This window comes from Orcinus orca, chromosome X (genome assembly GCF_937001465.1).
Source record: "Orcinus orca chromosome X, mOrcOrc1.1, whole genome shotgun sequence".
Taxonomy (NCBI): Eukaryota; Metazoa; Chordata; class Mammalia; order Artiodactyla; family Delphinidae; genus Orcinus; species Orcinus orca.
The window spans coordinates 81,400,919-81,424,299 of NC_064580.1; the positions used below are offsets into that span (position 1 = coordinate 81,400,919).

The window sequence follows — 23,381 nt, forward strand, 5'->3', positions numbered from 1 at the left end:
CACTCAGATATACTTTGATTTCAAAATTTGTCATAGATCCTCCCTTTATGCCCTCATGATATCATGATAATTCTTAATACTAACAATTATAAGAATATGAAATTATATCAGCCTGTAACATTTACCTTTTTGAAGTATGTTCACATATATTACCTTATTTGATTTTCAACCAAACCCATAAAATAGACAGAGACAACTTTTCTTATTTTGTCAATGTGAAGACTGGGCTCACAGAGGCTAAAAGAATAGCCTAAGGTTATATAACTAGTATAGCTAAGATGCAGCATTAGAACCCTTTTCTAAATCTAAGGTCCTTCTCAATTTACCACATATCCATGCATTTTAATACTAATTTTATTGTTTTTGCTTTTCATAACTAATGCTTTTGAATAAAAGTTTCATAATGAGCTTCCATAACTTTGAAGTAACAACAAGGTTAGCTTTCCTCAAGTTGCTCTTTTGAAATACTTCCACAATCTATGAGGCCTAAACAAAGACTGAAAAAAGAATTTCCTAGATAAATGAATTATAAATACAGTCTTCATTAAAAAATAAATGTTGATTATCAGCCAGTGAAAAACACATATTTTAGACCTTTTAAAAAATCTTCAGATAAGAATGAGTGCCCACAGAGAAGAATTGCATTGGGTTGGCAGGAAAGGAATCATCTCATTTGTTTAGAAGGTTAAGATAAGATCAAAAAAAGCAAAAACAAAACCAGACAAAGTGGAGTAGAGATGTAAAAAGATAGAAATGCCAATATGGCTGAACATCTTTTGGGAAAGATGGTACAACATGCTTATCATTTATAGTAATTTCATTTGGAATGTCTTTTTTTAAGACTTTATTTTTTAGAGCAGTTTTAGGTTTACAGCAAAATTGAGAGAAAGGTACAGAGATTTCCTATATACTCTCTGCCCTCCACACATGCATAGCTTCCCCCGTTATCAACATCACTCACCAGAATGGTATTTTTTTTAACCAAAGATGAACCTACACTGACACATCATAATCACCCAAAGTCTACCTTAGGGTTCACTCTTGGTGTTGTACATTCTCTGGGTTTGGATAAATGTATGATGACATGTGTACACCATTATAGTATCATACAGAGTATTTTCACTGCCCTAAAAATCCTCTGTGCTCTGCCTATTCATCTCCCTCCCCCATAGCCCCATCCCTGGCAACCACTGATTTTTTTTTTATTGTCTCCATAGTTTTGCCTTTTTGCTGTGCAATGGGGTCAAAAACTCAAGGTGAAGTTGAGAAAAATTAAAAGCCATAGAAGATAAGCCACCTGCAAAATTAACCCAAGAGCCTGCTTGCGAGTAGATAATTCAATTTGGAAACACTCAAAGTTTTGGTTGAGCTTCAGGGAGGCATGAATAGAATGTGTTCATAAATTGAAAAGGTAAAATCTAATCAGTTAATGGAAGACTGAATTATTAGAAAGTAAATTACTACATTAGGGAAAATCATAGAACTACCTGTGAGTTTACAGAAATGGCTAGGAAAGAGAGTGCCCTGATTATCAGATTGGAATACTCTAGTCCCCAACCCAATGGTGGAGATTGGTAGGTAGATCAGATTAAATCTTGAGGCAGTAATCATTAAGAATATTTACTGACTCCTTTTTTAATGATTCCAGGCTCACCATGGTAATTTATGATTGTAATTTTGTTTTGTACATGTATTATCTAATAGATTTAGGATATGCTGGTTATCAAACTGAACATTCCTGTGTTTATAATATTTCCAATTATAAACTAGTGGATGGGCATCTGATTTATACATTGATATAGTGTGACTTTAGTTAGTGTGAATTAGCCTCCCTCATCCTGGTACTACTGGCGCACTGATAGAATCGTATAAAGTCTTACATAGATTAAAGCAAATATTATGCCTATATGGAAAAGCATGTGGGTGACATCATTTATCCATTTGTTATCAATTAAAGAACTAGGTGGTGATACAGAATATGCTTATGTTTCCTCTTATTTTTATTGTTTCTTGTTGAAATTTCCTCAGGGCAATGGTTTTTGTACTTTCTACCATAATAACCTGAGGAAATTATTAAAATTACAAATTCAGAGGTCTTACTCCCAGAGACTATGATAATACTTGGTCTGGGATGAAGCATAGGACTCTGCATGTTTAAAAAAATGACCTATATGATTCTGAGCTTGTGCTTCAGTGGACTATACCTTGAATAGCACTGGTCTACAGAAAATTTTTCTATATTTAAATAAGCCTGTGGTTCTTAAAGCGATTGTTCACTGCTGGGCAAAATTTCACAGATTTCTGTTAGGTTTCTGTTAACTGGGTAAACCAGTGACATCTGAAACCAGTTTCAGACCTCTGATTGTTCAGAACTGTGTATGCAAATCACAGTGAACATTGAGGAAGTGGATGACAGCTTTGTAAGGATAACCGACTTGGGGCAGGGCTAAGGAAAGACCAAATGGCTGCCATCTTCACTGTGCTATGTGCTCCAAGGTGAAAAATAGAAAATAAAATCCTCTGAGGTCTTCCCTGTTCAGCAGCAGAAGCAAATAGGTAAGTGATAATGCCGAGGTGTAGCCTAGGTGATATTACCCCCTCCAAAATCTTATCGTCTCCACATAGCTGCCCCAAATGAAACAATCTAAGTAAAAGCAATGTGCTTCCTATGGAAGTGCAACTTTTGAGTCCCTAACTTTCTCTAAGAATCAGATTGCTGCCCCTAAACACCTCTTACATAGAAATTTTCCATCTTACTCTGGAAATCAGGAACTATTTAACTGAGGATATGCAGTTGGAAGAGGATTCAGGAGATGGGGTGAGGGGAAAGTAAGAGCAGGAAATCGGTTGGTAGAGAGTGGTATAGGCTAGGGTGATAAACAGAAAGTGGCAGAATTAGAGTTTGAATCCATCAGACTCCAAAGTCTATATACTTCTTTATTAGATTTTTCTAACATTAGTGTGCATAAGAATCACCTGAAGGCCGTGGTAAAAATATAAGTTCATGACCCCAGAAGTTATGATTTAGTAGGTCTTATATGGAGTCCAGAAATCTATATTTTTATCAAGTATCCCAGATAGCTCTGATGCAGATGGTCAGTGGACATACATCAAGAAACATTTTTTCAGAGGAGTAGTTGTCAAACCATTTGGTTTAAGGATTCCTTTACACTATTAGAAATTACTGAAGACCCCAAGGAGTGTTTGTTTATGTGGGCAAGAATATCTGATATATAATAGTTATTTATATTTATGGTACTAAAATCTAAAACTGAGAAATTTTAAAAATATTTATTAATCCGTTTTAAAATACCAATAATAAGACCATTAAATTTTAACTAGATTACGTTTTGTGAAAAGTAATTATATTTTCAAAATTAAAAATATTTAATGAACAGACATGTATTAGTTTACGTTTTTAAATCTCTTTAATGCTGACTTAATTATTCTCATATCTGTTTCTACAATTTGTTTAGATATGATGTTTTGGTTGAAGTATATGAAAAAAAATTAGGCCTCACACAAATAACATAGTTGGAAAAAAGAGAAGCCTGCAGACAACTTGAAAGGTTGTTGGAGACTCCCATGGGTCCTGGGGCCACACTTTGAGTTAGTGTCTTAGAGTAATATCTATTATTGCTCTCAGAAAGGGTTATGTTGGTCAGTTTGTGTTGGTCATCAAAGTTTAGGGACACCAAAGAAAGTAGAAAATTAATTTATTCCTTAGACTGTTTTGGGTTGTTAAATTATTTCATAAAATTTACCCCAATATTGCTCTTTTATTAACTTACTTTGTAAATTTGAAAGCACTATAGAAATATAAAATAGGAGTCCAGGTGTTGGGGAAGAATTTTGTTTAAAGAAATTGGGTTTCAGAACAAAGATTCCTTTGAGGGTAGAGGAGTGTCAATTGGCAATGAGGAAGGAATACATTAGGTGACCAATTATAGGTAGGAAAAGGAAAAGTATAAAAGCAGGGAATAATCTGTAGTTACTTATAGTAGATATTTACAATTGAATAAATAACTGTAATGGTGAGAAAGTGCTAATCATAACCTTTTAAGGAGGGTTATTACTTTGCCTGAATAAAAGAACCTTTTCTTCTGGTCAGTGTACCTCTTCAAATTTGGTTACATTTTTTTTTTGTACTTTAAGTTTTAGTTCTATAACCTAAAACATACTGCAAACTTATGCAAGGACTTTAACAAATATTATCTCATTTCTTATCTTTGGTCAAAATGGAAGAAGCTGGAAAGCAGATTGGAAAGAAGCAGCTGGAAAAGTGAGAGGAAAACTGAATGTTTGTAATGTTGGAAGCCATTTGAGGTAAGTGTTTCCAGGAGGAGGGAGTGAGTGATCCAGTCTGTCAATTGATGCTGATTGATGAAGTTAAGATAAAAATGAGAATTCATCATTAGACTTAGTGGCATAGAGGTGATTAATGACCTGGACAACAAAAGTTCTGATGGAGTGGTTGAGGTGAAAGTCCCATGGGTGTGGGTTCAAGAAAGAATGGGAAGAGAAGAGTTGAAAACTGTATACAGTAAGTCCCCTACATATGAAACTTCAAGTTGCAAACTTTCAAAGATGCAAAAATGTGTTCACATGTACAATCACATAAGTTCACGTGTCTGGCGTACAATTGTCACATGCGTGCACCCTCTCCAAGTGGTTGTGCTTTTGTGTACTTTACTGTATAGTACTGTATAGAGTACAGTAGTACAGTATTTTTATTTCAAGCCACTATACTTTTCAAGGTACTATACTATAAGATTAAAGATGTTTTCTTTATTTTTTGTGTTTGTTTTTTTATGTACTATTTATGTGAAAAGTATTATAAACCTATTACAGTATGGTACTATATAGCCGATTGTGTTAGTTGGGTACCTAGGACTGACTTTGTTGGACTTACGAATGCGCTTTCAGAATGGAACTCGTTTGTAGGTAGGGGACTTACTGTAAACAGCTCTTTCCAGGAGTTGTAATAAAAAAGAACAACAGAGAAATGGAGCAGTAGATAAAAGGGGAAATAGGGTTAAGACAGGTGGTTTTTATTGGTTCAAATGAAACAGTAGCAGGTTTCTATGCTGTTTTTTTTTTAAGAGCTTCAGTAGTGAACACAATACACATAGATCTTTTCCTTATAGAACCCATAATCTAGTGAACAGAAATGGTATTAAACAAATGATTACACAGATAATTAGATAATATTCATTGCAATGAATATTAAAAGAAAAAGCACAAAGTTCTATAAGAGCATAATTGTCAGACTGAACTTTTTCCAGGACATCAGAAAAGACTTCGCTAAATAAATGTTATTCAAGTTGCACTTAGGGAGGGAGAATAGTACTTGCAGAGGCCCTGGGTAGAGTGAATATGGCACATCAGAGATACTGAAAGGCCATTGAATTTGAAGCACAGAGAGGGAGGAGGATGAGTGGGGCAGAAGATAAGGTTGAGGAAATAAGCAGTGACCAGGATTATTTAGGTTGGAGCCCATAGACTCATTTAGGATCTTTTTTATGCCAAGAGTATAGGGATCCTTGACTTTATGTGTTGGCCACAACAAAAGTAAACCAGTCAAAATTGAAATGTAAAAGGTGGATAGGAAGTAGAATGGAAAGGTGAGTTGCATGACCATTGTTTATACTGCTACAGACAGGACATTAGGCCAAGTCTATTTGTGATTTCATAATCAGTTATCTTCCAGTGCAGTCAATTTATTCAGCCTTCAGCTATTGAGAGATTTCTGTCTAACTGATCAAATCATACAGCAAGTAGGTCCAATTTGTTTGTTAAGATAGACAAAAACAACAGATCATTATCATTCCTTACTTCATATCTTCCAATGGCTCTCTCTTTTTCTCTCAAAAATTAATTTATTTTCCAACTTTTTATTATGAAATTTTCAGGCACATAGAAAACTTGAAAGACTTTTGCAGTGAACACCTATACACTCATAACCTAGAGCAAAAAACTTTAATCATTTTGCTGTATTTGCTTTCTTTGTTTTGCTGTACAATTTGAAATTAAGTTTCAGAACTCATGATGCTTCATATGCAATTTCTTCAGTTTGCATCTCCTAAAAATAAGGGAATTCTCTTCCATACTCTTAATATTATAATATTTAAGGTAATTAAAAATAATTCCCTGATGTCATCTAATACCTATCAATATTAGATATCTCTAGGTGTCCCTTCAAAATCATTTTTAACAGCTTTATTTAGGTATAGTTTTCACACCATGAAAATTATTCATTTTAAATGTAATATTCAATGACTTACTGCAAATTTACAAAAGTTGTGCAGCCATCACCACAATGTAATTTTGGAACATTTCCATCACTCTAAAAAGAAACCTCACATACCTGTTTTTTACTGAACTGGGATAAAATCAAGGTTCATGCATGGCATTTAATTATGTCTCTTTAAATCTTTTTTTCTAGAGCAGTCTTCATTTTTTCTCATGTAATTTTTAGAAAAGACCAGATGTTTGTTTTATAGAATGTCCCATATTCTGGATTTATCTGTGTTTATTTATTACATCATTTAACTTGTTCCTCTGTTTCCCCCATCCCCCAACCACCACCCAGTATTTTCTGTTAAAGTCTTGATTAGTTTCATTCTGACATATTTGGAATAAAGCCCAAATTTGTTAATTATCTCTCTCCTCTAACATGTAAACCCCATGAAGTCATGGACTTTATCTGTCTTGTTTAACACTAGTGCCTGACTCATAGTAGGTTCTCAGTAAACATATTTTGAGTGAATAAGTGAAACACCTACATTCAGATTTTATGTTTTCACCATACAGATTCAATCTTATTTTAACATATTTTTCCATTTTACATTGTATTATTGTCAAAATTAAGTTATGATTTATTTTCCAAGCCAGTAGTAATTCAGGCTGATGAAAAGCAAGTTTTCTTCCATTTCAGCATGCCATAAACATTTTAGGTATTTCTCTAATTTTTAGGATATCAAATTTATTTTCAAGATGAGGAATTTCATGTGCAAACATTTTGGAAGAGATAAGCCAAATAGATTATAAAGTTTTGATATGACTGCTTATCAGAAGATTTAAGGGATTGTATAAGTAATCTGTCTGCTCACATTCAGGGCTGTTGGGGGATTTGGGGGTAGAATTGACTTCTTCCATAGAGAAAAACAGTTATCTAGAGTTATACTGAGTTGGGAGTAAATCAAGAAAATGTACTGGGATCTTCAGTTTCCTTATTCAGGCAATAATATAGGCAGATTATTTCAGTGTCATTCAAAGGGTGAAAAAGATTCAGGGGAATCTGGGTAAAAATAGCTGACTTCCTAGTGTGGAACTTTCCTGTATTCCTGACTACTGCATGACAACTGCTGCTGGCAATGATATAACAAATAGGTAAAAATAACTGCTGTGACATGTTAAGTGTCAGGTTAGCAAATTCTGTGACTCGGAATATCTGTCAAAGCAGTGGATAGAGAGCATGGTAGTCTGGGCAATGCTATAGTCTTTACCCTTTAGAGATTTGCAATCCAGTGGTGGAAAAGGAAATTACAAGTGACACTCTACATATATAAATGGCAGGAACACATACAGCCATGTGAAGGAACAGAGATAGGTAGTAAGTAATCTGGAATATAAAGGGAAGAAACTCTTAGTAGTTTATAGATTATCCAGGCTGATTTGAATGGTTTCCATTTGCTTTTCGCTGATTCTAGTTAACACTGTTCCTTAAGCATCCCCATATTTGCAGATGTTAAGAGAGAAGGGAAAACTTGAATCAGTCCATTTTATCAGCTCTGGTAATCAGGTTGGGTAAGGAAAGAAACTGAAAATAATAAGTTACATGGTGTTTTTGAGTTTTCTGTATGTTTCCATTTTCCCAAGTTATCTTCATTATCATAAAAGTTAGTTGTATCCAGCCACATGGTTATGCAGAAAAATACATTGACTAGTTTAAGCTAGACTCCCATCTCCACTTCCACACCCGAGAGAGATTTATGCTTCATGTGTCTGAAAATTCTAGATTGATGTGATAAATTAATAGAACATCTGCTTCAGGTAGTCCCAATTTGTAGAAACTGATATTATCAACCAATTTAAATTTTGTTAACATTAGACACTTTTCTGCCCTTTCAGGGGAGCATTTGTCCTGTGACCTTCTGAACTTAAGGGATGGATGTAGAGCTACAAATAACCATCATATTTTCATTAGAGTCCTCTGCTAGAATTTGCAGCCACTTTTCATGCTATAACATTCTTTAATAATGCAGGCTTTAAATCATGCTGCTAGGGGTCCAATCTTGGCTCTACTACTATGAGACCTTGGAAAAATTACTTAAGCGTCCTGAAACTGTTTGCTCATCTGTCAAATGGGGAAAATTATAATACCTACTTCATGAAGTAGTGAGAATTAAATGAGATAATCCATGTAAACCACTTGGAATAGTACCTATTCATGGTGAATACTGAATAATTGTAATCATTATTACATGATAGATGAAAATAATCATAGGAATATTAAGTCTTTACATTTATATAGACTTAAACAGTTTTCAAACTATGGCCAAAGAATATTTCATTTGAACCTGAGGGCAGGAGATGGGATTGAAAACTGAGACAAAGAGAGGTTATATTATTTGTCTGAGAGCACTCAGCAAGTAAAAAGGGGAGCTGGTCCTTCACATCCATAATTATAATGAATTCTAATGATGATTGCTGCATCGGTGGGTGAAGTTAAACAGCCTGCCTAGTGAATTTACCTAAGATACTTTATCTGCCTTCATCAAGCCAACTCTTCCTCAGTGTCCTTCCTGGAATTTAAAACTAATTTTTCTCCCCCTGAGGATGAATACTGAGTTATCTCTTCCATATGGTTTTTCAAAACAGGCAAGTCATGGAAAGGTAGTCCCCTTTGATTCCAGCATACTAAAGTAATATTAATACAAATTTTCACACTTTATGAGGCTTCTCAGTGTACCTTATTATTGTTTCCAATAAGCATCTATATGTTAGTTATTATAACAAATAAGTCTATATGATCTGACCTTTGAATTTTTAGGAAATTTTCATATGTAGTCATTTGTGAGAAGAGAGGTGACTCATGTAAGTGTACCTAGCTTCAATAAATAGCTGTGATGCTTTCAGTTATTTCATAGCCAGTATATTTGTATATACACATCACATCAAATTCTCTGTTCTGTTTTTAGAAATACACTTTAAAAAATTCATGTCAGGGTGGCAGAGTACAGAAGGTAGTCATTGAAGTGTTGATTCATGAGAAACCAAGTAAGGCTGTTTAAAGCCATGCATAAATAGATGTGCTCTGAACTGTGTTCCCTGGCAAAATAATAAAGAGTTCCCCTGGTTTGCTTTCTATGCTTAGGGCCTTATCTTTTATAAGTTGCTGGAAGAGGTGACCAGTATATCCTGGCACAACTAGATCCAGGGAAAAGTTGACAGATTTTAGTCTACAAATCAGTTTGGATTCACAGTGCATTGCCTCAAGAAGCATCTCATGATTCTCTTATATAAAATATATCACTTTTTAACACAAAATGTAGATAATATTATAAAGAATAAACGGAAGGTACAGTTTTGTCTCACTTTGAAAGTCTAATGTATGAATGATATTACATTTGCACCCTGATCAAATGTGAATGAAATTGATTTTAGATGTTCAGTGCTAAAAAACACAAACAAGCTTTGTGACTTGAGGGATCTTGTCAGGGATTTATACAAAATTCATTTGTGAAATAGAAGTTGGGACAATGGGGAGAAGAGAGGTGGCAAACCTTATTTGGGGGGGTGTATTTTCATAGAAGTCATGTCACACAGATGGAAAGAAACTAGTATTCAGTTAGCATTAGTTCATGTAAGGTGACCCCTTGAATAGAGGAACTGGAATTTTCAGTGCTCCTAGAACATTTTAATTACATCCTATATAGCCATGACTTACCACATCTAAACACACATAATAGGGCAAAATCTGTTGTCAAGGAAGACTCAGGAAAGTTGCTAGTGAGTATCTAAAACTTATCAAATGCACTGACAAAATAAATAGCTCCTTGGCAACTGCTTAGTTGAATTTGGTACTCATGTATATAATGGTTTTCTACAGAGCGTTTCTTAAAACATTGACACTGACACTATAAACAATACTGTTTTGTTCATGGCTTCTTGAATAGGGCAAAATGCTAAAGAGGAAAAGCTAGTTCTTCTGAGGGCCTTTGCACTTTTCTGTATACTATACTCTTAGACTTTTCAAACAGTTTCAGAAATGTATGCAGGAGGGGAGATTGGTTCAAGATGGTGGAGTATAAGGACATGCTCTCACTCCCTCTTTGAGAACACCGGAATCACAACTAACCGCTGAACAATCACTGACAGGAAGACACTGGAACTCACCAAAAAAGATACCCCACATGCAAAGACAAAGGAGAAGCCTCGATGAGATGGTAGGAGGGGCGCTATCACAATAAAATCAAATCCCATAACTGCTGGGTGGGTGACTCACAAACTGGAGAACACTTATACCACAGAAGTCCACCCACTGGAGTAAAGGTTCTCAGCCACACGTCAGGCTTCCCAACCAGGGGGTCTGGCAACGGGAGGAGGAATTTCTAGAAAAACAGACTTTGAAGGCTAGCGGGATTTGATTACAGGACTTTGGCAGGACAGGGGGAAACAGAGACTCCACTCTTGGAGGGCACACACAAAGTAGTGTGCACATCAGGACCCAGGGGAAGGAGCAGTGACCCCATAGGAGACTGAACCAGACCTACCTGCTAGTGTTGGAGGGTCTCCTGCAGAGGCGGGGGGCAGCTGTGGATCTCCAAGGGACAAATACACTGGAAGCAGAAGTTCTGGGAAGTACTCCTTGGCATGAGCCCTCCCAGAGTCTGCCATTAGCCCCACCAAAGAGCCCAAGTAGGCTCCAGTGTTGAGTCGCCTCAGGCTGAACAACCAACAGGGAGGGAACCCAGCCCCACCCATCAGTAGACAAGCAGATTAAAGTTTGACTGAGCTCTGCCCATCAGAGCTCAGAAACAGCCAGCTCTACCCACCACCAGTCCCTCCCATTAAGAAACTTCCACAAGCCTCTTAGATAGCCTCATCCACCAGAGGGAAGACAGCAGAAGCAAGAAGAACAACAATCCTGCAGCCTATGGAACAAAAACCACATTCACAGAAAGATAGACAAGATGAAAAGGCAGAGGGCTATGTACCAGATGAAGGAACAAGACAAAACCCCAGAAAAACAACTAAATTAAATAGAGATAGGTGATCTTCCAGAAAAAGAATTCAGAATAATGATAGTGAAGATGATCCAGGACCTCGAAAAAAGAATGGAGGCAAAGATTGAGAAGATGCAAAAAATGTCTAACAAAGACCTAGAAGAATTAAAGAACAGACAAACAGAGATGAACAATACAATAACTGAAATAAAAAATACACGAGAAGGAGTCAATAGCAGAATAACTGAGGCATAAGAATGGATAAGTGACCGGGGAGACAAAACGGTGGAATTCACTGCTGCAGAACAGAATAAAGAAAAAAGAATGAAAAGAAATGAAGAGAGCCTAACACACCCCTGGGATAACATTAAACGTAACAACATTTGCATTATCGGGGTCCCAGAAGGAGAACAGAGAGAGAAAGGACCCGAGAAAATATTTGAAGAGGTTATAGTCGAAAACTTCCTTAACATGGGGAACGAAATAGCAACCCAAGTACAGGAAGCACACAGAGTCCCATACAGGATAAACCCAAGGAGGAACACGCTGAGACACACAGTAATCAAACTGGTAAAAATTAAAGACAAAGAAAAATTATTAAAAGCAGCAAGGGAAAAAAAACAAATAACATACAAGGGAACTCCCATAAGGTTAACAGCTGATTTCTCAGCAGAAACTCTACAAGTCAGAAGGGAGTGCATGATATACTTAAAATGATGAAAGGGAAGAACCTACAACCAAGACTACCCAGCAAGGATCTCATTTAGATTCGATGGAGAAATCAAAAGCTTTACAGACAAGCAAAAGCTAAGAGAATTCAGCACCACCAAACCAGCTCTACAACAAATGCTAAAGGAAACACAAGAGAAAGAAAGAACCTACAAAAACAAACCCAAAACAATTAAGAAAATGGACATAGGAACATATGTATCGATAATTACCTTAACGTGAATGCATTAAATGCTCCAACCAAAAGACACAGGCTTGCTGAATGGATACAGAAACAAGACCCATATATATGCTGTCTACAAGAGACCCACTTCAGACCTAGGGACACATAAAGACTGAAAGTGAGGGGATGGAAAAAGATATTCCATGCAAATGGAAATCAAAAGAAAGCTGGAGTAGCAATACTCATATCAGATAAAATAGACTTTAAAACAAAGACTGTTACAAGAGACAAGGAAGGACACTACATAATGATCAAGGGACCAATCCAAGAAGATGATATAACAATTGTAAATATATATGCACCCAGCATAGGAGCACCTCAATACATAAGGCAACTGCTAACAGCTCTAAAAGAGGAAATTGACAGTAACACAGTAATAGTGGGGGACTTTACCACCTCATTTACACCAATGGACAAATCATCCAAATAGAAAATTAATAAGAAAACACAAGCTTTAAATGACACAATAGACCAGATAGAGTTAATTGATATTTATAGGACATTCCATCCAAAAACAGAAGATTAAAATTACTTCTCAAGTGCACACGGAACATTCTCCAGGATGGATCACATTTTGGATCACAAATCAAGCCTTAGTAAATTTAAGAAAATTGAAATCACATCAAGCGTCTTTTCTGACAACAGTGCTATGAGATTAGAAATCAATTAGAGGAAAAAAACCTTAAAAAACACAAACACATGGGCGCTAAACAATACGTTACTAAATAACCAAGAGATCACTGAAGAAATCAAAGAGGAAATCAAAAAATACCTAGAGACAAATGACAATGAAAACATGACAATCCAAAGCCTATGGGATGCAGCAAAGGCAGTTCTAAGAGGGAAGTTTATAGCTATACAAGCCTACCTCAAGAAACAAGAAAGATAAACAATCTGACATTACACCTAAAGGAACTAGAGAAAGAAGAACAAACAAAACCCAAGGTTAGCAGAAGGAAAGAAATCATAAAGATCAGAGCAGAAATAAATGAAATAGAAACAAAGAAAACAATAACAAAGATCAATAAAACTAAAAGCTGGTTCTTTGAGAAGATAAACAAAATTGATAAACCATTAGCCAGACTCATCAAGAAAAAAAGGGAGAGGACTCAAATCAATAAACTTAGAAATGAAGAAGGAAAAGTTAAAATAGACACCTCAGAAATACAAAGCATCCTAAGAGACTACTACAAGGCAACTCTATGCCAATAAGTTGGACAACCTGGAAGAAATGGACAAATTCTTAGAAAGATATAAACTTCCAAGACTAAACCGGGAAGAAATAGAAAATATGAACAGACCAATCACAAGTAATGAAATTGAAATTGTGATTAAAACTCTTCCAACAAACAAAAGTCCAGGACCACATGGCTTCACAGGTGAATTCTATCAAACATTTAGAGAAGAGCTAACACCTATCCGTCTCAAACTCTTCCCAAAAATTGCAGAGGAAGCAACACTCCGAAACTCATTCTATGAGGCCACCATCACCCTGATACCAAAACCAGACAAAAATGCTACAAAAAAAGAAAATTACAGATCAACATCACTGATGAATATAGATGCAAAAATCCTCAACAAAATACTAGCAAACAGAATGCAACAACACAATAAAAGGATCATACACCATGATCAAATGGGATTTATCCGAATGATGCAAGGATTCTTCAATATACGCAAATCAATCAGTGTGATACACCATATTAACAAATTGAAGAATAAAAACCATATGATCATCTCAATAGATGCAGAAAAAGCTTTTGACAAAATTCAACACCGATTTATGATAAAAACTCTCTAGAAAGTGGGCATAGAGGGAACCTACTTTAACATAATAAAGGCCATATACAACAAACCCACAGCAAACATCATTCTCAATGGTGAAAAACTGAAAGCATTTCCTCTGAGATCAGGAACAAGACAAGGATATCCACTCTCACAACTGTTATTCAACATAGTTTTAGAAGTCCTAGCCACGGCAATCAGAGAAGAAAAAGAAATAAAGGAATACAAATTGGAAAAGAAGAAGGAAAGCCGTCACTGTCTGCAGATGACATGATACTATACATAGAGAACCCTACTGATGCCACCAGAAAACTACTAGAGCTAATCAATGGATTTGGTAAAGTTGCAGGATACAAAATTAATGCACAGAAATCTCTTGCATTCCTATACACTAATGATGAAAAATCTGAAAGAGAAATTAAGGAAATACTCCGATTTACCATTGCAACTAAAAGAATAAAATACCTAGGAATAAACCTACCTAGGGAGAGAAAAGACCTGTATGCAGAAAACTATAAGACACTGATGAAAGAAATTAAAGACGATACCAACAGATGGAGCGATATACCATGTTCTTTGATTGGAAGAATCAATATCATGAAAACGACTATACTACCCAAAGCAATCTACAGATTCAATGCAATCCCTATCAAATTACCACTGACATTTTTTATGGAACTGGAACAAAGAATCTTAAAATTTGTATGGAGGCACAAAAGACCATGAATAGCCAAAGCAGTCTTCAGGGAAAAAAAAACAGAGCTGGAGGAATCAGACTACCTGACTTCAGACTATACTACAAAGCTACATTAATCAAGACAATATGGTACTGGCAGAAAAACAGAAATATAGATCAATGGAACAGGATAGAAAGCCCAGAGGTAAACCCACGCACCTATGGTCAACTAATCTATGACAAAGGAGGCAAGGATATACAGTGGAGAAAAGACAGTCGCTTCAATAAGTGGTGCTGGGAAAACTGGACAGCTACATGTAAAAGAATGAAATTAGAACACTCCCTAACACCATACACCAAAATAAACTCAAAGTGGATTAGAGACCTAAATGTAAGACCAGACACTTTAAAACTCTTAGAGGAGAACATAGGAAGAACACTCTTTGACATAAATCACAGCAAGATATTTTTTGACCCACCTCCTAGAGAAATGGAAATAAAAACAAAAATAAACAAATGGGACCTAATGAAACTTCAAAGCTTTAGCACAGCAAAGGAAACCATAAACAAGACTAAAAGACAACCCCCAGAATGGGAGAAAATATTTGCAAATGAATCATCAGACAAAGCATTAATCTCCAAAATATATAAACAGCTCATGCAGCTCAATATTAAAAAAAACAAACAACCCAATCCAAAAATGGGCAGAAGACCTAAATAGACATTTCTCCAAAGAAGACATACAGATGGCCAAGAAGCACATGGAGAGCTGCTCAACGTCACTAGTTATTAGAGAAATGCAAATCAAAACTACAATGAGGTATCACCTCACACCAGTTAGAATGGGCATCATCAGAAAATATACAAACAACACATGCTGGAGAGGGTGTAGAGGAAAGGGAACTCTCTTGCACTTTTGGTGGGAATGTAAATTGATACAGATACTGTGGAGAACATTATTGAGGTTCCTTAAAGAACTAAAAATAGAATTACCATATGACCCAGCAATCCCACTACTGGGCATATACCCAGAAAAAAACCATAATTCAAAAAGATACATGCACCCCAATGTTAATTGCAGCACTATTTTTAATAGCCAGGTCATGGAAGCAGCCTAAATACCCACTGACAGATGAATGGATAAAGATGTGGTACATATATACAATGGAAAATACTCAGCCATAAAAGGGAACGAAATTGGTTCATTTGTAGAGATGTGGATGCATCTAGAGACTGTCATACAGAGTGAAGTAAGTCAGAAAGAGAAAAAAATATATTGTATATTAACACATATATGTGGAACCTAGAAAATGCTACAGATGAACCGGTTTGCAGAGCAGAAATTGAGACACAGAAGTGGAGAAAAAACCGTATGTACACCAAGTGGTGGAAGCGGCGGGGGTGGGGGTGGGGTGTGATTAATTGGGAGATTGGGATTGACATGTATACACTGATGTGTATAAAATGGATGACTAATGAGAAAATAAATAAACATTAAAAAAAGAAATGTATGCAGGAGAGATCCATTCCTACTAATTGAGAAATAACTATAACATGGACTCTATAGATGATGAGTCAGTCATGTCACCTAAATGCCACATTATAGACAACACAGTGTTCTGTATTCCATCTCTAAATAATTTATATTTGTCATCCAAGTGTCAGGTACTTAGTTCAAAATTAATATGTGATTGAATGAATTAAAATCATTTCATATACAGTAAGTCTACTACACTCGAACGAGTTCCATTCTGAGAGCATGTTCATTAAGTCCAGTGTGTTTGTACGTCCAACAAAGTTAGCCTAGGTACCCAACTAACACAATCGGCTATATAGTACTGTATTGTAATAAGTTTATAATATTTTTCACACAAATAATACATAAAAAAGCAAACACAAAAAATAAAGAAAACAATTTTAATCTTACAGTACAGTACCTTGAAAAGTATAGTAGTACCAGCTACATCGCTGCTGCTTTTACACATGATTCCAGACATCCTGGGCTTGAAATTAAGAATCTGTACTACTTTACTCTATACAGTAATGTACAGTAAAGTATGCAAAAGCACAACCACTTGGAGAGGGTGCACGCATGTGGCAATGTATGCCAGACACGTGAACTAACTTACGTGATTGGACATGCGAACACATATTCACATCTTTGAAAGTTCACAACTTGAAGGTTCGTATGTAGGGGACTTACTGTATTTCCTAGCTGTCTGATGAGAGAGTCTAGAAGCAGCAATACCCCAATATGATTCTAGGGCTAATGCAGAGGATATACAAGATGATGCTAGAGTGTCTTATAGAACCAGAAAGTAAGGAAGTACTTAAGAAACAAAATCATAAGGATATGTCAAAAAGATACAGGAGCCAACTAAAAGAGCTCCTGAAGGCCAACTTTGGAACAATTTCAACAACAAAATAAGTAGTATTTAAATATTGCCCAAAGTATAAAATTAATACTCATGATCCATACTGATGCAAAGGACAAATCTCCCATACACAGGAATTTCAAATATTTTATGTAGATATTCCACCATCAAGAAGATAGAGCATAAATCTCCAAGTGTGGATTGCACATAGTGACATTCTTCCAAAGAATACAGAATGGAAATGGAGGGTACTCTTGCAGTGGATACAACTGGCAAATACTAACTACCTCAGTCATGTGATCAAGGTTAACATCAATGATAAGTCACCTTAGTATGTACCTTGGATGTAATGTAATGAAAATGGTACTTTACTTGTGTTCTTCCTTCCAAGAACTTGCAGTCTAACTCTAACCATGAGAAAAACATCAGACAAACCCAAATGGAAAGGCTTTCTAAAAAATCAGTATCTGATCAGTACTCCTCAAAACCAAGGAGATTCTGAGAAACTGCCAGTCTAGAAGATCCTGGGAGACATGATGACTAAATGTAATGTGGTATCCCGAATGGATTCCTAGAATAGAAAAAGAACATTAGGTTAAAAACTAAGGAAATTTGAATAAAGAATGGACTTTAGTTAATATGAATGTGTCAGTATTGGCTCATTAGTTGTGGCAAATGTACATGTTAATTTAAGACATTATCTGTAATAAAACTGAATGCAGAAGATACTCTACTATACTTGCAATTTTTCTGTAAATCTAAAGATATCCTAAAGCAGAAAGTTTGTTTTTAAAAAAATTTCACTTCATCATCATAAAAGCTAAACAATAACAATGATTTGTTTTTCTGAATATAAAATCCTAAATGTATTACTATATTAAGAGAAATAAGAGGGTGAAGTACTCATTTCTTTAAAATAAACACTTAGCTAAAATTTATACTTAGAGCTTCTACCCTCTCATAACTATTCTTTTCTGTTTTATCTCTTGCATCTGCAATATTTTGTTGCTGCTATAAACTTTCTGGTATCATCCTTAAGATATTAGAGACTGATCCCTTGTCATTTGACAATTCTGTAGATGGAAGAAGAGGCAGTATTTCAAATTCTACACCTTTTCCCTAGAATGAGAAATGCTCCATGACACAACTATGCCAGAGGGAATTCACCAGAGATGAATGCTTTTAACCCGGCACAGCTTTCTATCATGTTGATCCCAGCTTTCTAACATGTTGATCAAAATAAGAGGGATAATTTCTCCCTCAAAACAGCCACGTTAACAGCTAGAATAGAATGTGTTATTGCTTGAGTTTTATTTAGAAGAAATGATATCATTTTATATACACTTGCTAGAGCTAGATATTTTCAGGAAATTTTCAAGTATCATTAAATGTGTTCATAAACCATCTTTGTCTCTTATTCAGCCTGTGAATTAGGTGATTCTGTGGCTGCCCTCTATATTATCAATCAATGTGAAATGGCAGAACATAGTGTGATAATTAAAGGTATTAGCAGTATATATGTACAGATTATTATTATATTATAATTTAACAGACTCATTACTATCTTAAAGCCTTTAAGTAGCTTTATAAGAGGCATTTATTTCAGTAGCATGGTACTTAAACTTACATTAGCTAGTGGGAACAAAGAACATTAAGGTTTTTTTTTTTCTTAATAGGGGCCTCATCCAAATGTCCAGACCTTTGCAGAAGAGTAGGGTGTTTCTGATTAAGTCACAGAGCTATTGCCAATTATTTGGAAAGAATTTTCAGCTGAAGTGCATATGTCTATGAGACAGTATGATGCCTACAGTTAGACATATCACTAAAAATTGAATGAAATGATTTGTAAAATAGAGTAAGTCCTTAAAATAACTAGCCTTGGTGATAGTTACAATTGAAATTAGACTGTGAAATGTTAAAATATGCTTTTAATTAATTTAAATTCATATTGACTTTTACCTGAGCATGTTCAATAAAAAATGCTATAGATACGATCACTTTTAAGAATGAGAAGCTGATATGATGACTGGTTTACAACAGTGTAATAATGTGAATATTTGCATTGTATTTGGCTTTTCCTTTTCACCTCGGGGACTTACCATCTGGTATTCCTTGTGCTTGGAACATGCAGTCAACTCTGGCTCTTTGATTACTCCTTTCCTGTTTAATCACTTCATCTGGCTAGCTCTGATTTATCCATCAGGTCTCAGATTACATGTTAATTATATGTTAGTATCTCAGAGTTGACCTTCCATTCTAAATTAGGTTACTCATTATACTTTTCATAGCATCCTGTGCTTTTCCTTCATCATTTTAATTACGATTATAATTATATACTCATTTTTTTGATATTTGTGTAATGACTTTTACCTTTACTAGACCATAATCTCCATGGCATATAACATAGTGTCTGGTGCATAATAGATGATCAAAAGGGAGCTGTAAGAATAAATGAACAAATAACTGTTATAACACTCAGATTACCAGCAGGGTTGTTACAATTTGTATCTAATCTTTATACAAAATTAGCATACTTCATACAAATGAATAGAGATAAAGAGAATAAAGTTTCTCTTCTAAGATAGAAACAGAAGGTAAGCCACAGCACTTTTAAAACAAAGAGTATTTGAGCAAGAGACTTTGTTGGTGTTACTTTTTCTTTTTTCTCAGTGTGCTTTATCTTCTGCAAAAAGAGCACACAGATTGTGCAGTTCTGAAGGCCTCCAACAACACTTGTCTGCTGTCAGCATTCTCTCGCATTCCCCTCTGCAGTTATTCCAAATTTTAATCATTTGTCTCAAGACTCCTATGCTACCTCAACCTGCCTTAATATTAGCAGCTGACCTTGGCTCCTAACACTGAGTGAAAATGAAGACTATTAGGTGAGAAATATTTCAACTTTCTCCCTTTCATCATCCCCCACACACACACACACAACTCTACACCCATACCCTTTATTCTTTGCCTCTGCTCTTTCAAGAGAGATCTTCTAATTATGACTCTGATACCTCTGTTTCTTCTATGGTTTTGCCCTAAAGAATTATTCCCTCTCTTGCATTTCTTCTTTTACTTTTTTTTTTAACATCTTTATTGGAGTATAATTGCTTTACAATGGTGTGTTAGTTTCTGCTTTATAACAAAGTGAATCAGTTATACATATACATATGTCCCCATATCTCTTCACTCTTGCATCTCCCTCCCTCCCACCCTCCCTATCCCACCCTTCTAGGTGGTCACAAAGCACCAAGCTGATCTCCCTGTGCTATGTGGCTGCTTACCACTACCTATCTATTTTACGTTTGCTAGTGTATATATGTCCATGCCACTCACTCACTTTGTCCCAGCTTACCCTTGCCCCTCCCTGTATCCTCAAGTCCATTCTGTAGTAGGTCTGCATCTTTATTGCTGTCTTGCCCCTAGGTTCTTCTGACCATTTTTTTTTTAGATTCCATATATATGTGTTAGCATATAGTATTTGCTTTTCTCTTTCTGACTTATTTCATTCTGTATAACAGTCTCTAGGTCCAACGACCTCACTAAAAATAACTCAGTTTCATTCCTTTTTATGGCTGACTAATATTCCATTATATATATGTGGCACATCTTCTTCATCCATTTATCTGTTGATGGACACTTCAGTTGCTTCCATGTCCTGACTATTGTAAATAGAGCTGCAGTGAACATTTTGGTACATGACTCTTTGAATTATGGTTTTCTCAGGGTATATGCCCAGTAGTGGGATTGCTGGGTCATATGGTAGTTCTATTTGTAGTTTTTTAAGGAACCTCCATACTGTTCTCCATAGTGGCTGTATCAATTTACATTCCCACCAACAGTGCAAAAAGATTCCCTTTTCACCACACCCTCTCCAGCATTTATTGTTTGTAGATTTTTTGATGATGGCCATTCTGACCGCTGTGAGATGATATCTCATTGTAGTTTTGATTTGCATTTCTCTAATAATTAATCATGCTGAGCATTCTTTCATGTATTTGTTGGCAATCTGTATATCTTATGTGGAGAAATGTCTATTTAGGTCTTCTGCCCACTTTTGGATTAGGTTGTTTGTTTTTTTGATATTGAGCTGCATGAGTTGCTTGTATGTTTTGGAGATTAATCCTTTGTCAGATGCTTCATTTGCAAATATTTTCTCCCATTCTGAAGGTTGTCTTTTCATCTTGTTTATGGTTTCCTTTGCTGTGCTAAAGCTTAGAAGTTTCATTAGGTCCCATTTGTTTATTTTTGTTTTTATTTCCATTTCTCTAGGAGGTGGGTCAAAAAGGATCTTGCTGTGATTTATGTCATAGAGTGTTCTGCCTATGTTTTCCTCTAAGAGTTTGATAAGTCTGGCCTTATATTTAGGTCTTTAATCCATTTTGAGTTTATTTTTGTGTATGGTATCAGGGAGTATTCTAATTTCATTCTTTTACATGTAGCTGTCCAGTTTTCCCAGCACCACTTATTGAAGAGGCTGTCATTTCTTCACTGTATATTCTTGCCTCCTTTATCAAAGATAAGGTGACCATAGGTGTGGGGCTTTATCCCTGGGCTTTCTATCCTGTTGCATTGATCTATATTTCTGTTTTTGTGTCAGTACAATACTGTGTTGATTACTGTAGCTTTGTAGTGTAGTGTGAAGTCAGGGAGCCTGATTCCTCCAACTCCGTATTTCTTTCTCAAGATTGCTTTGGCTATTCGGGGTCTTTTGTGTTTCCATACAAATTGTGAAATATTTGTTCTAGTTCTGTGAAAAATGTCAGTGGTAATTTGATAGGGATTGCATTGAATCTGTAGATTGCTTTGGGTAGTATAGTCATTTTCACAATGTTGATTCTTCCAATCCAAGAACACGGTATCTCTCTCCATCTATTTGTATCGTCTTTAATTTCTTTCATCAGTGTATTATAATTTTCTGTATACAGGGCCTTTGGCTCCTAAGGAAGGTTTATTCCTAGATATTTTGTTCTTTTTGTTGCAATGGTAAATGGAAGTGTTTTCTTAATTTCACTTTCAGATTTTCATCATTAGTGTATAGGAATGCAAGAGATTTCTGTGCATTAATTTTGTATCCTGCTACTTTACCAAATTCATTCATTAGCTCTAGTAGTTTTCTGGTCGCATCTTTAGGATTCTCTGTGTATAGAATCATGTCATCTGCAAACAGTAACAGCTTTACATCTTCTTTTCCAATTTAGATTCCTTTTATTTCTTTTTCTTCTCTGCTTGCTGTGGCTAAAACTTCCAAAACTATGTTGAATAATAGTGGTGAGAGTGGGCAACCTTGACTTGTTCCTGATCTTAGTGGAAATGGTTTCAGTTTTTGATCATTGAGGACGATGTTGGCTGTGGGTTTGTCATATATGGCCTTTATTATGTTGAGGACAGTTCCCTCTAGGCCTACTTTCTGGAGGTTTTTATCATAAATTGGTGTTGAGTTTTGTTGAAAGCTTTCTCTGCATCTATTGAGATGATCGTATGGTTTTTCTCCTTCAATTTGTTAATATGGTATATCACATTGATTGATTTGCATATATTGAAGAATCCTTGCATTCCTGTGATAAACCCCACTTGATCATAGCATATGATCCCTTTAACGTGCTGTTGGATTCCGTTTGCTAGTGTTTTGTTGAGGATTTTTGCATCTGTGTTCATCAGTGATATTGGCCTGTAGTTTTCTTCCTTTGTGACCTCTTTGGTTTTGGTATCAGAGTGATGGTGGCCTTGCAGAATGAGTTTGGGAGTGTTCCTCTCTCTGCCAAATTTTGGAAGAGTTTGAGAAGGATAGGTGTTAGCTCTTCTCTATGTTTGATAGATTTGCCTGTGAAGCCATTTGGTCCTGAGCTTTTGTTTGTTGGAAGATTGTTAATCACAGTTTCAATTTCAGTGCTTGTGATTGGTCTGCTTATATTGTCTATTTCTTCCTGGTTCAGTCTCAGAAGGTTGTGTTTTTCAAAGAATTTGTCCATTTCTTCCAGGTTGTCCATTTTATTGGCATATAGCTGCTTGTAGTAATCTCTTGTGATCCTTTGTATTTCTGCAGTGTCAGTTTTTACTTCTCCTTTTTCATTTCTAATTCTATTGATTTGAGTCGACTCCCTTTTTTTCTTGATAAGTCTGGCAAATGGTTTATCAATTTTATCTTCTCAAAGAACCAGCTTTTAATTTTATTGATCTTTGCTATTGTTTTCTTCATTTCTTTTTCAATTATTTCTGATCTGATCTTTATGATTCCTTTCCTTCTGCTAACTCTGGGTTTTTTTTTTGTTTTTCTTTCTCTAATTACTTTAGGTGTAAGGTTAGGTTGTTTATTTGAGATGTTTCTTGTTCCTTAAGGTAGGATTGTATTGCTATAAACTTCCCTC

At 35.6% G+C, this 23,381-nt stretch overlaps 1 protein-coding gene across 2 annotated transcripts in view; it reads left to right on the forward strand.

Annotated features, from left to right (window-relative positions):
• FAM133A (family with sequence similarity 133 member A) overlaps positions 1-23,381 on the forward strand; it is a 55,253-nt gene that overhangs the window by 20,801 nt on the left and 11,071 nt on the right. For both annotated transcript variants that reach the window (XM_033405541.2, XM_049705153.1), the window contains exon 4: positions 4,246-4,326. The gene's annotated coding sequence lies outside the window, so the exon portion shown is untranslated. The remainder of the gene's footprint in view (positions 1-4,245; positions 4,327-23,381) is intronic.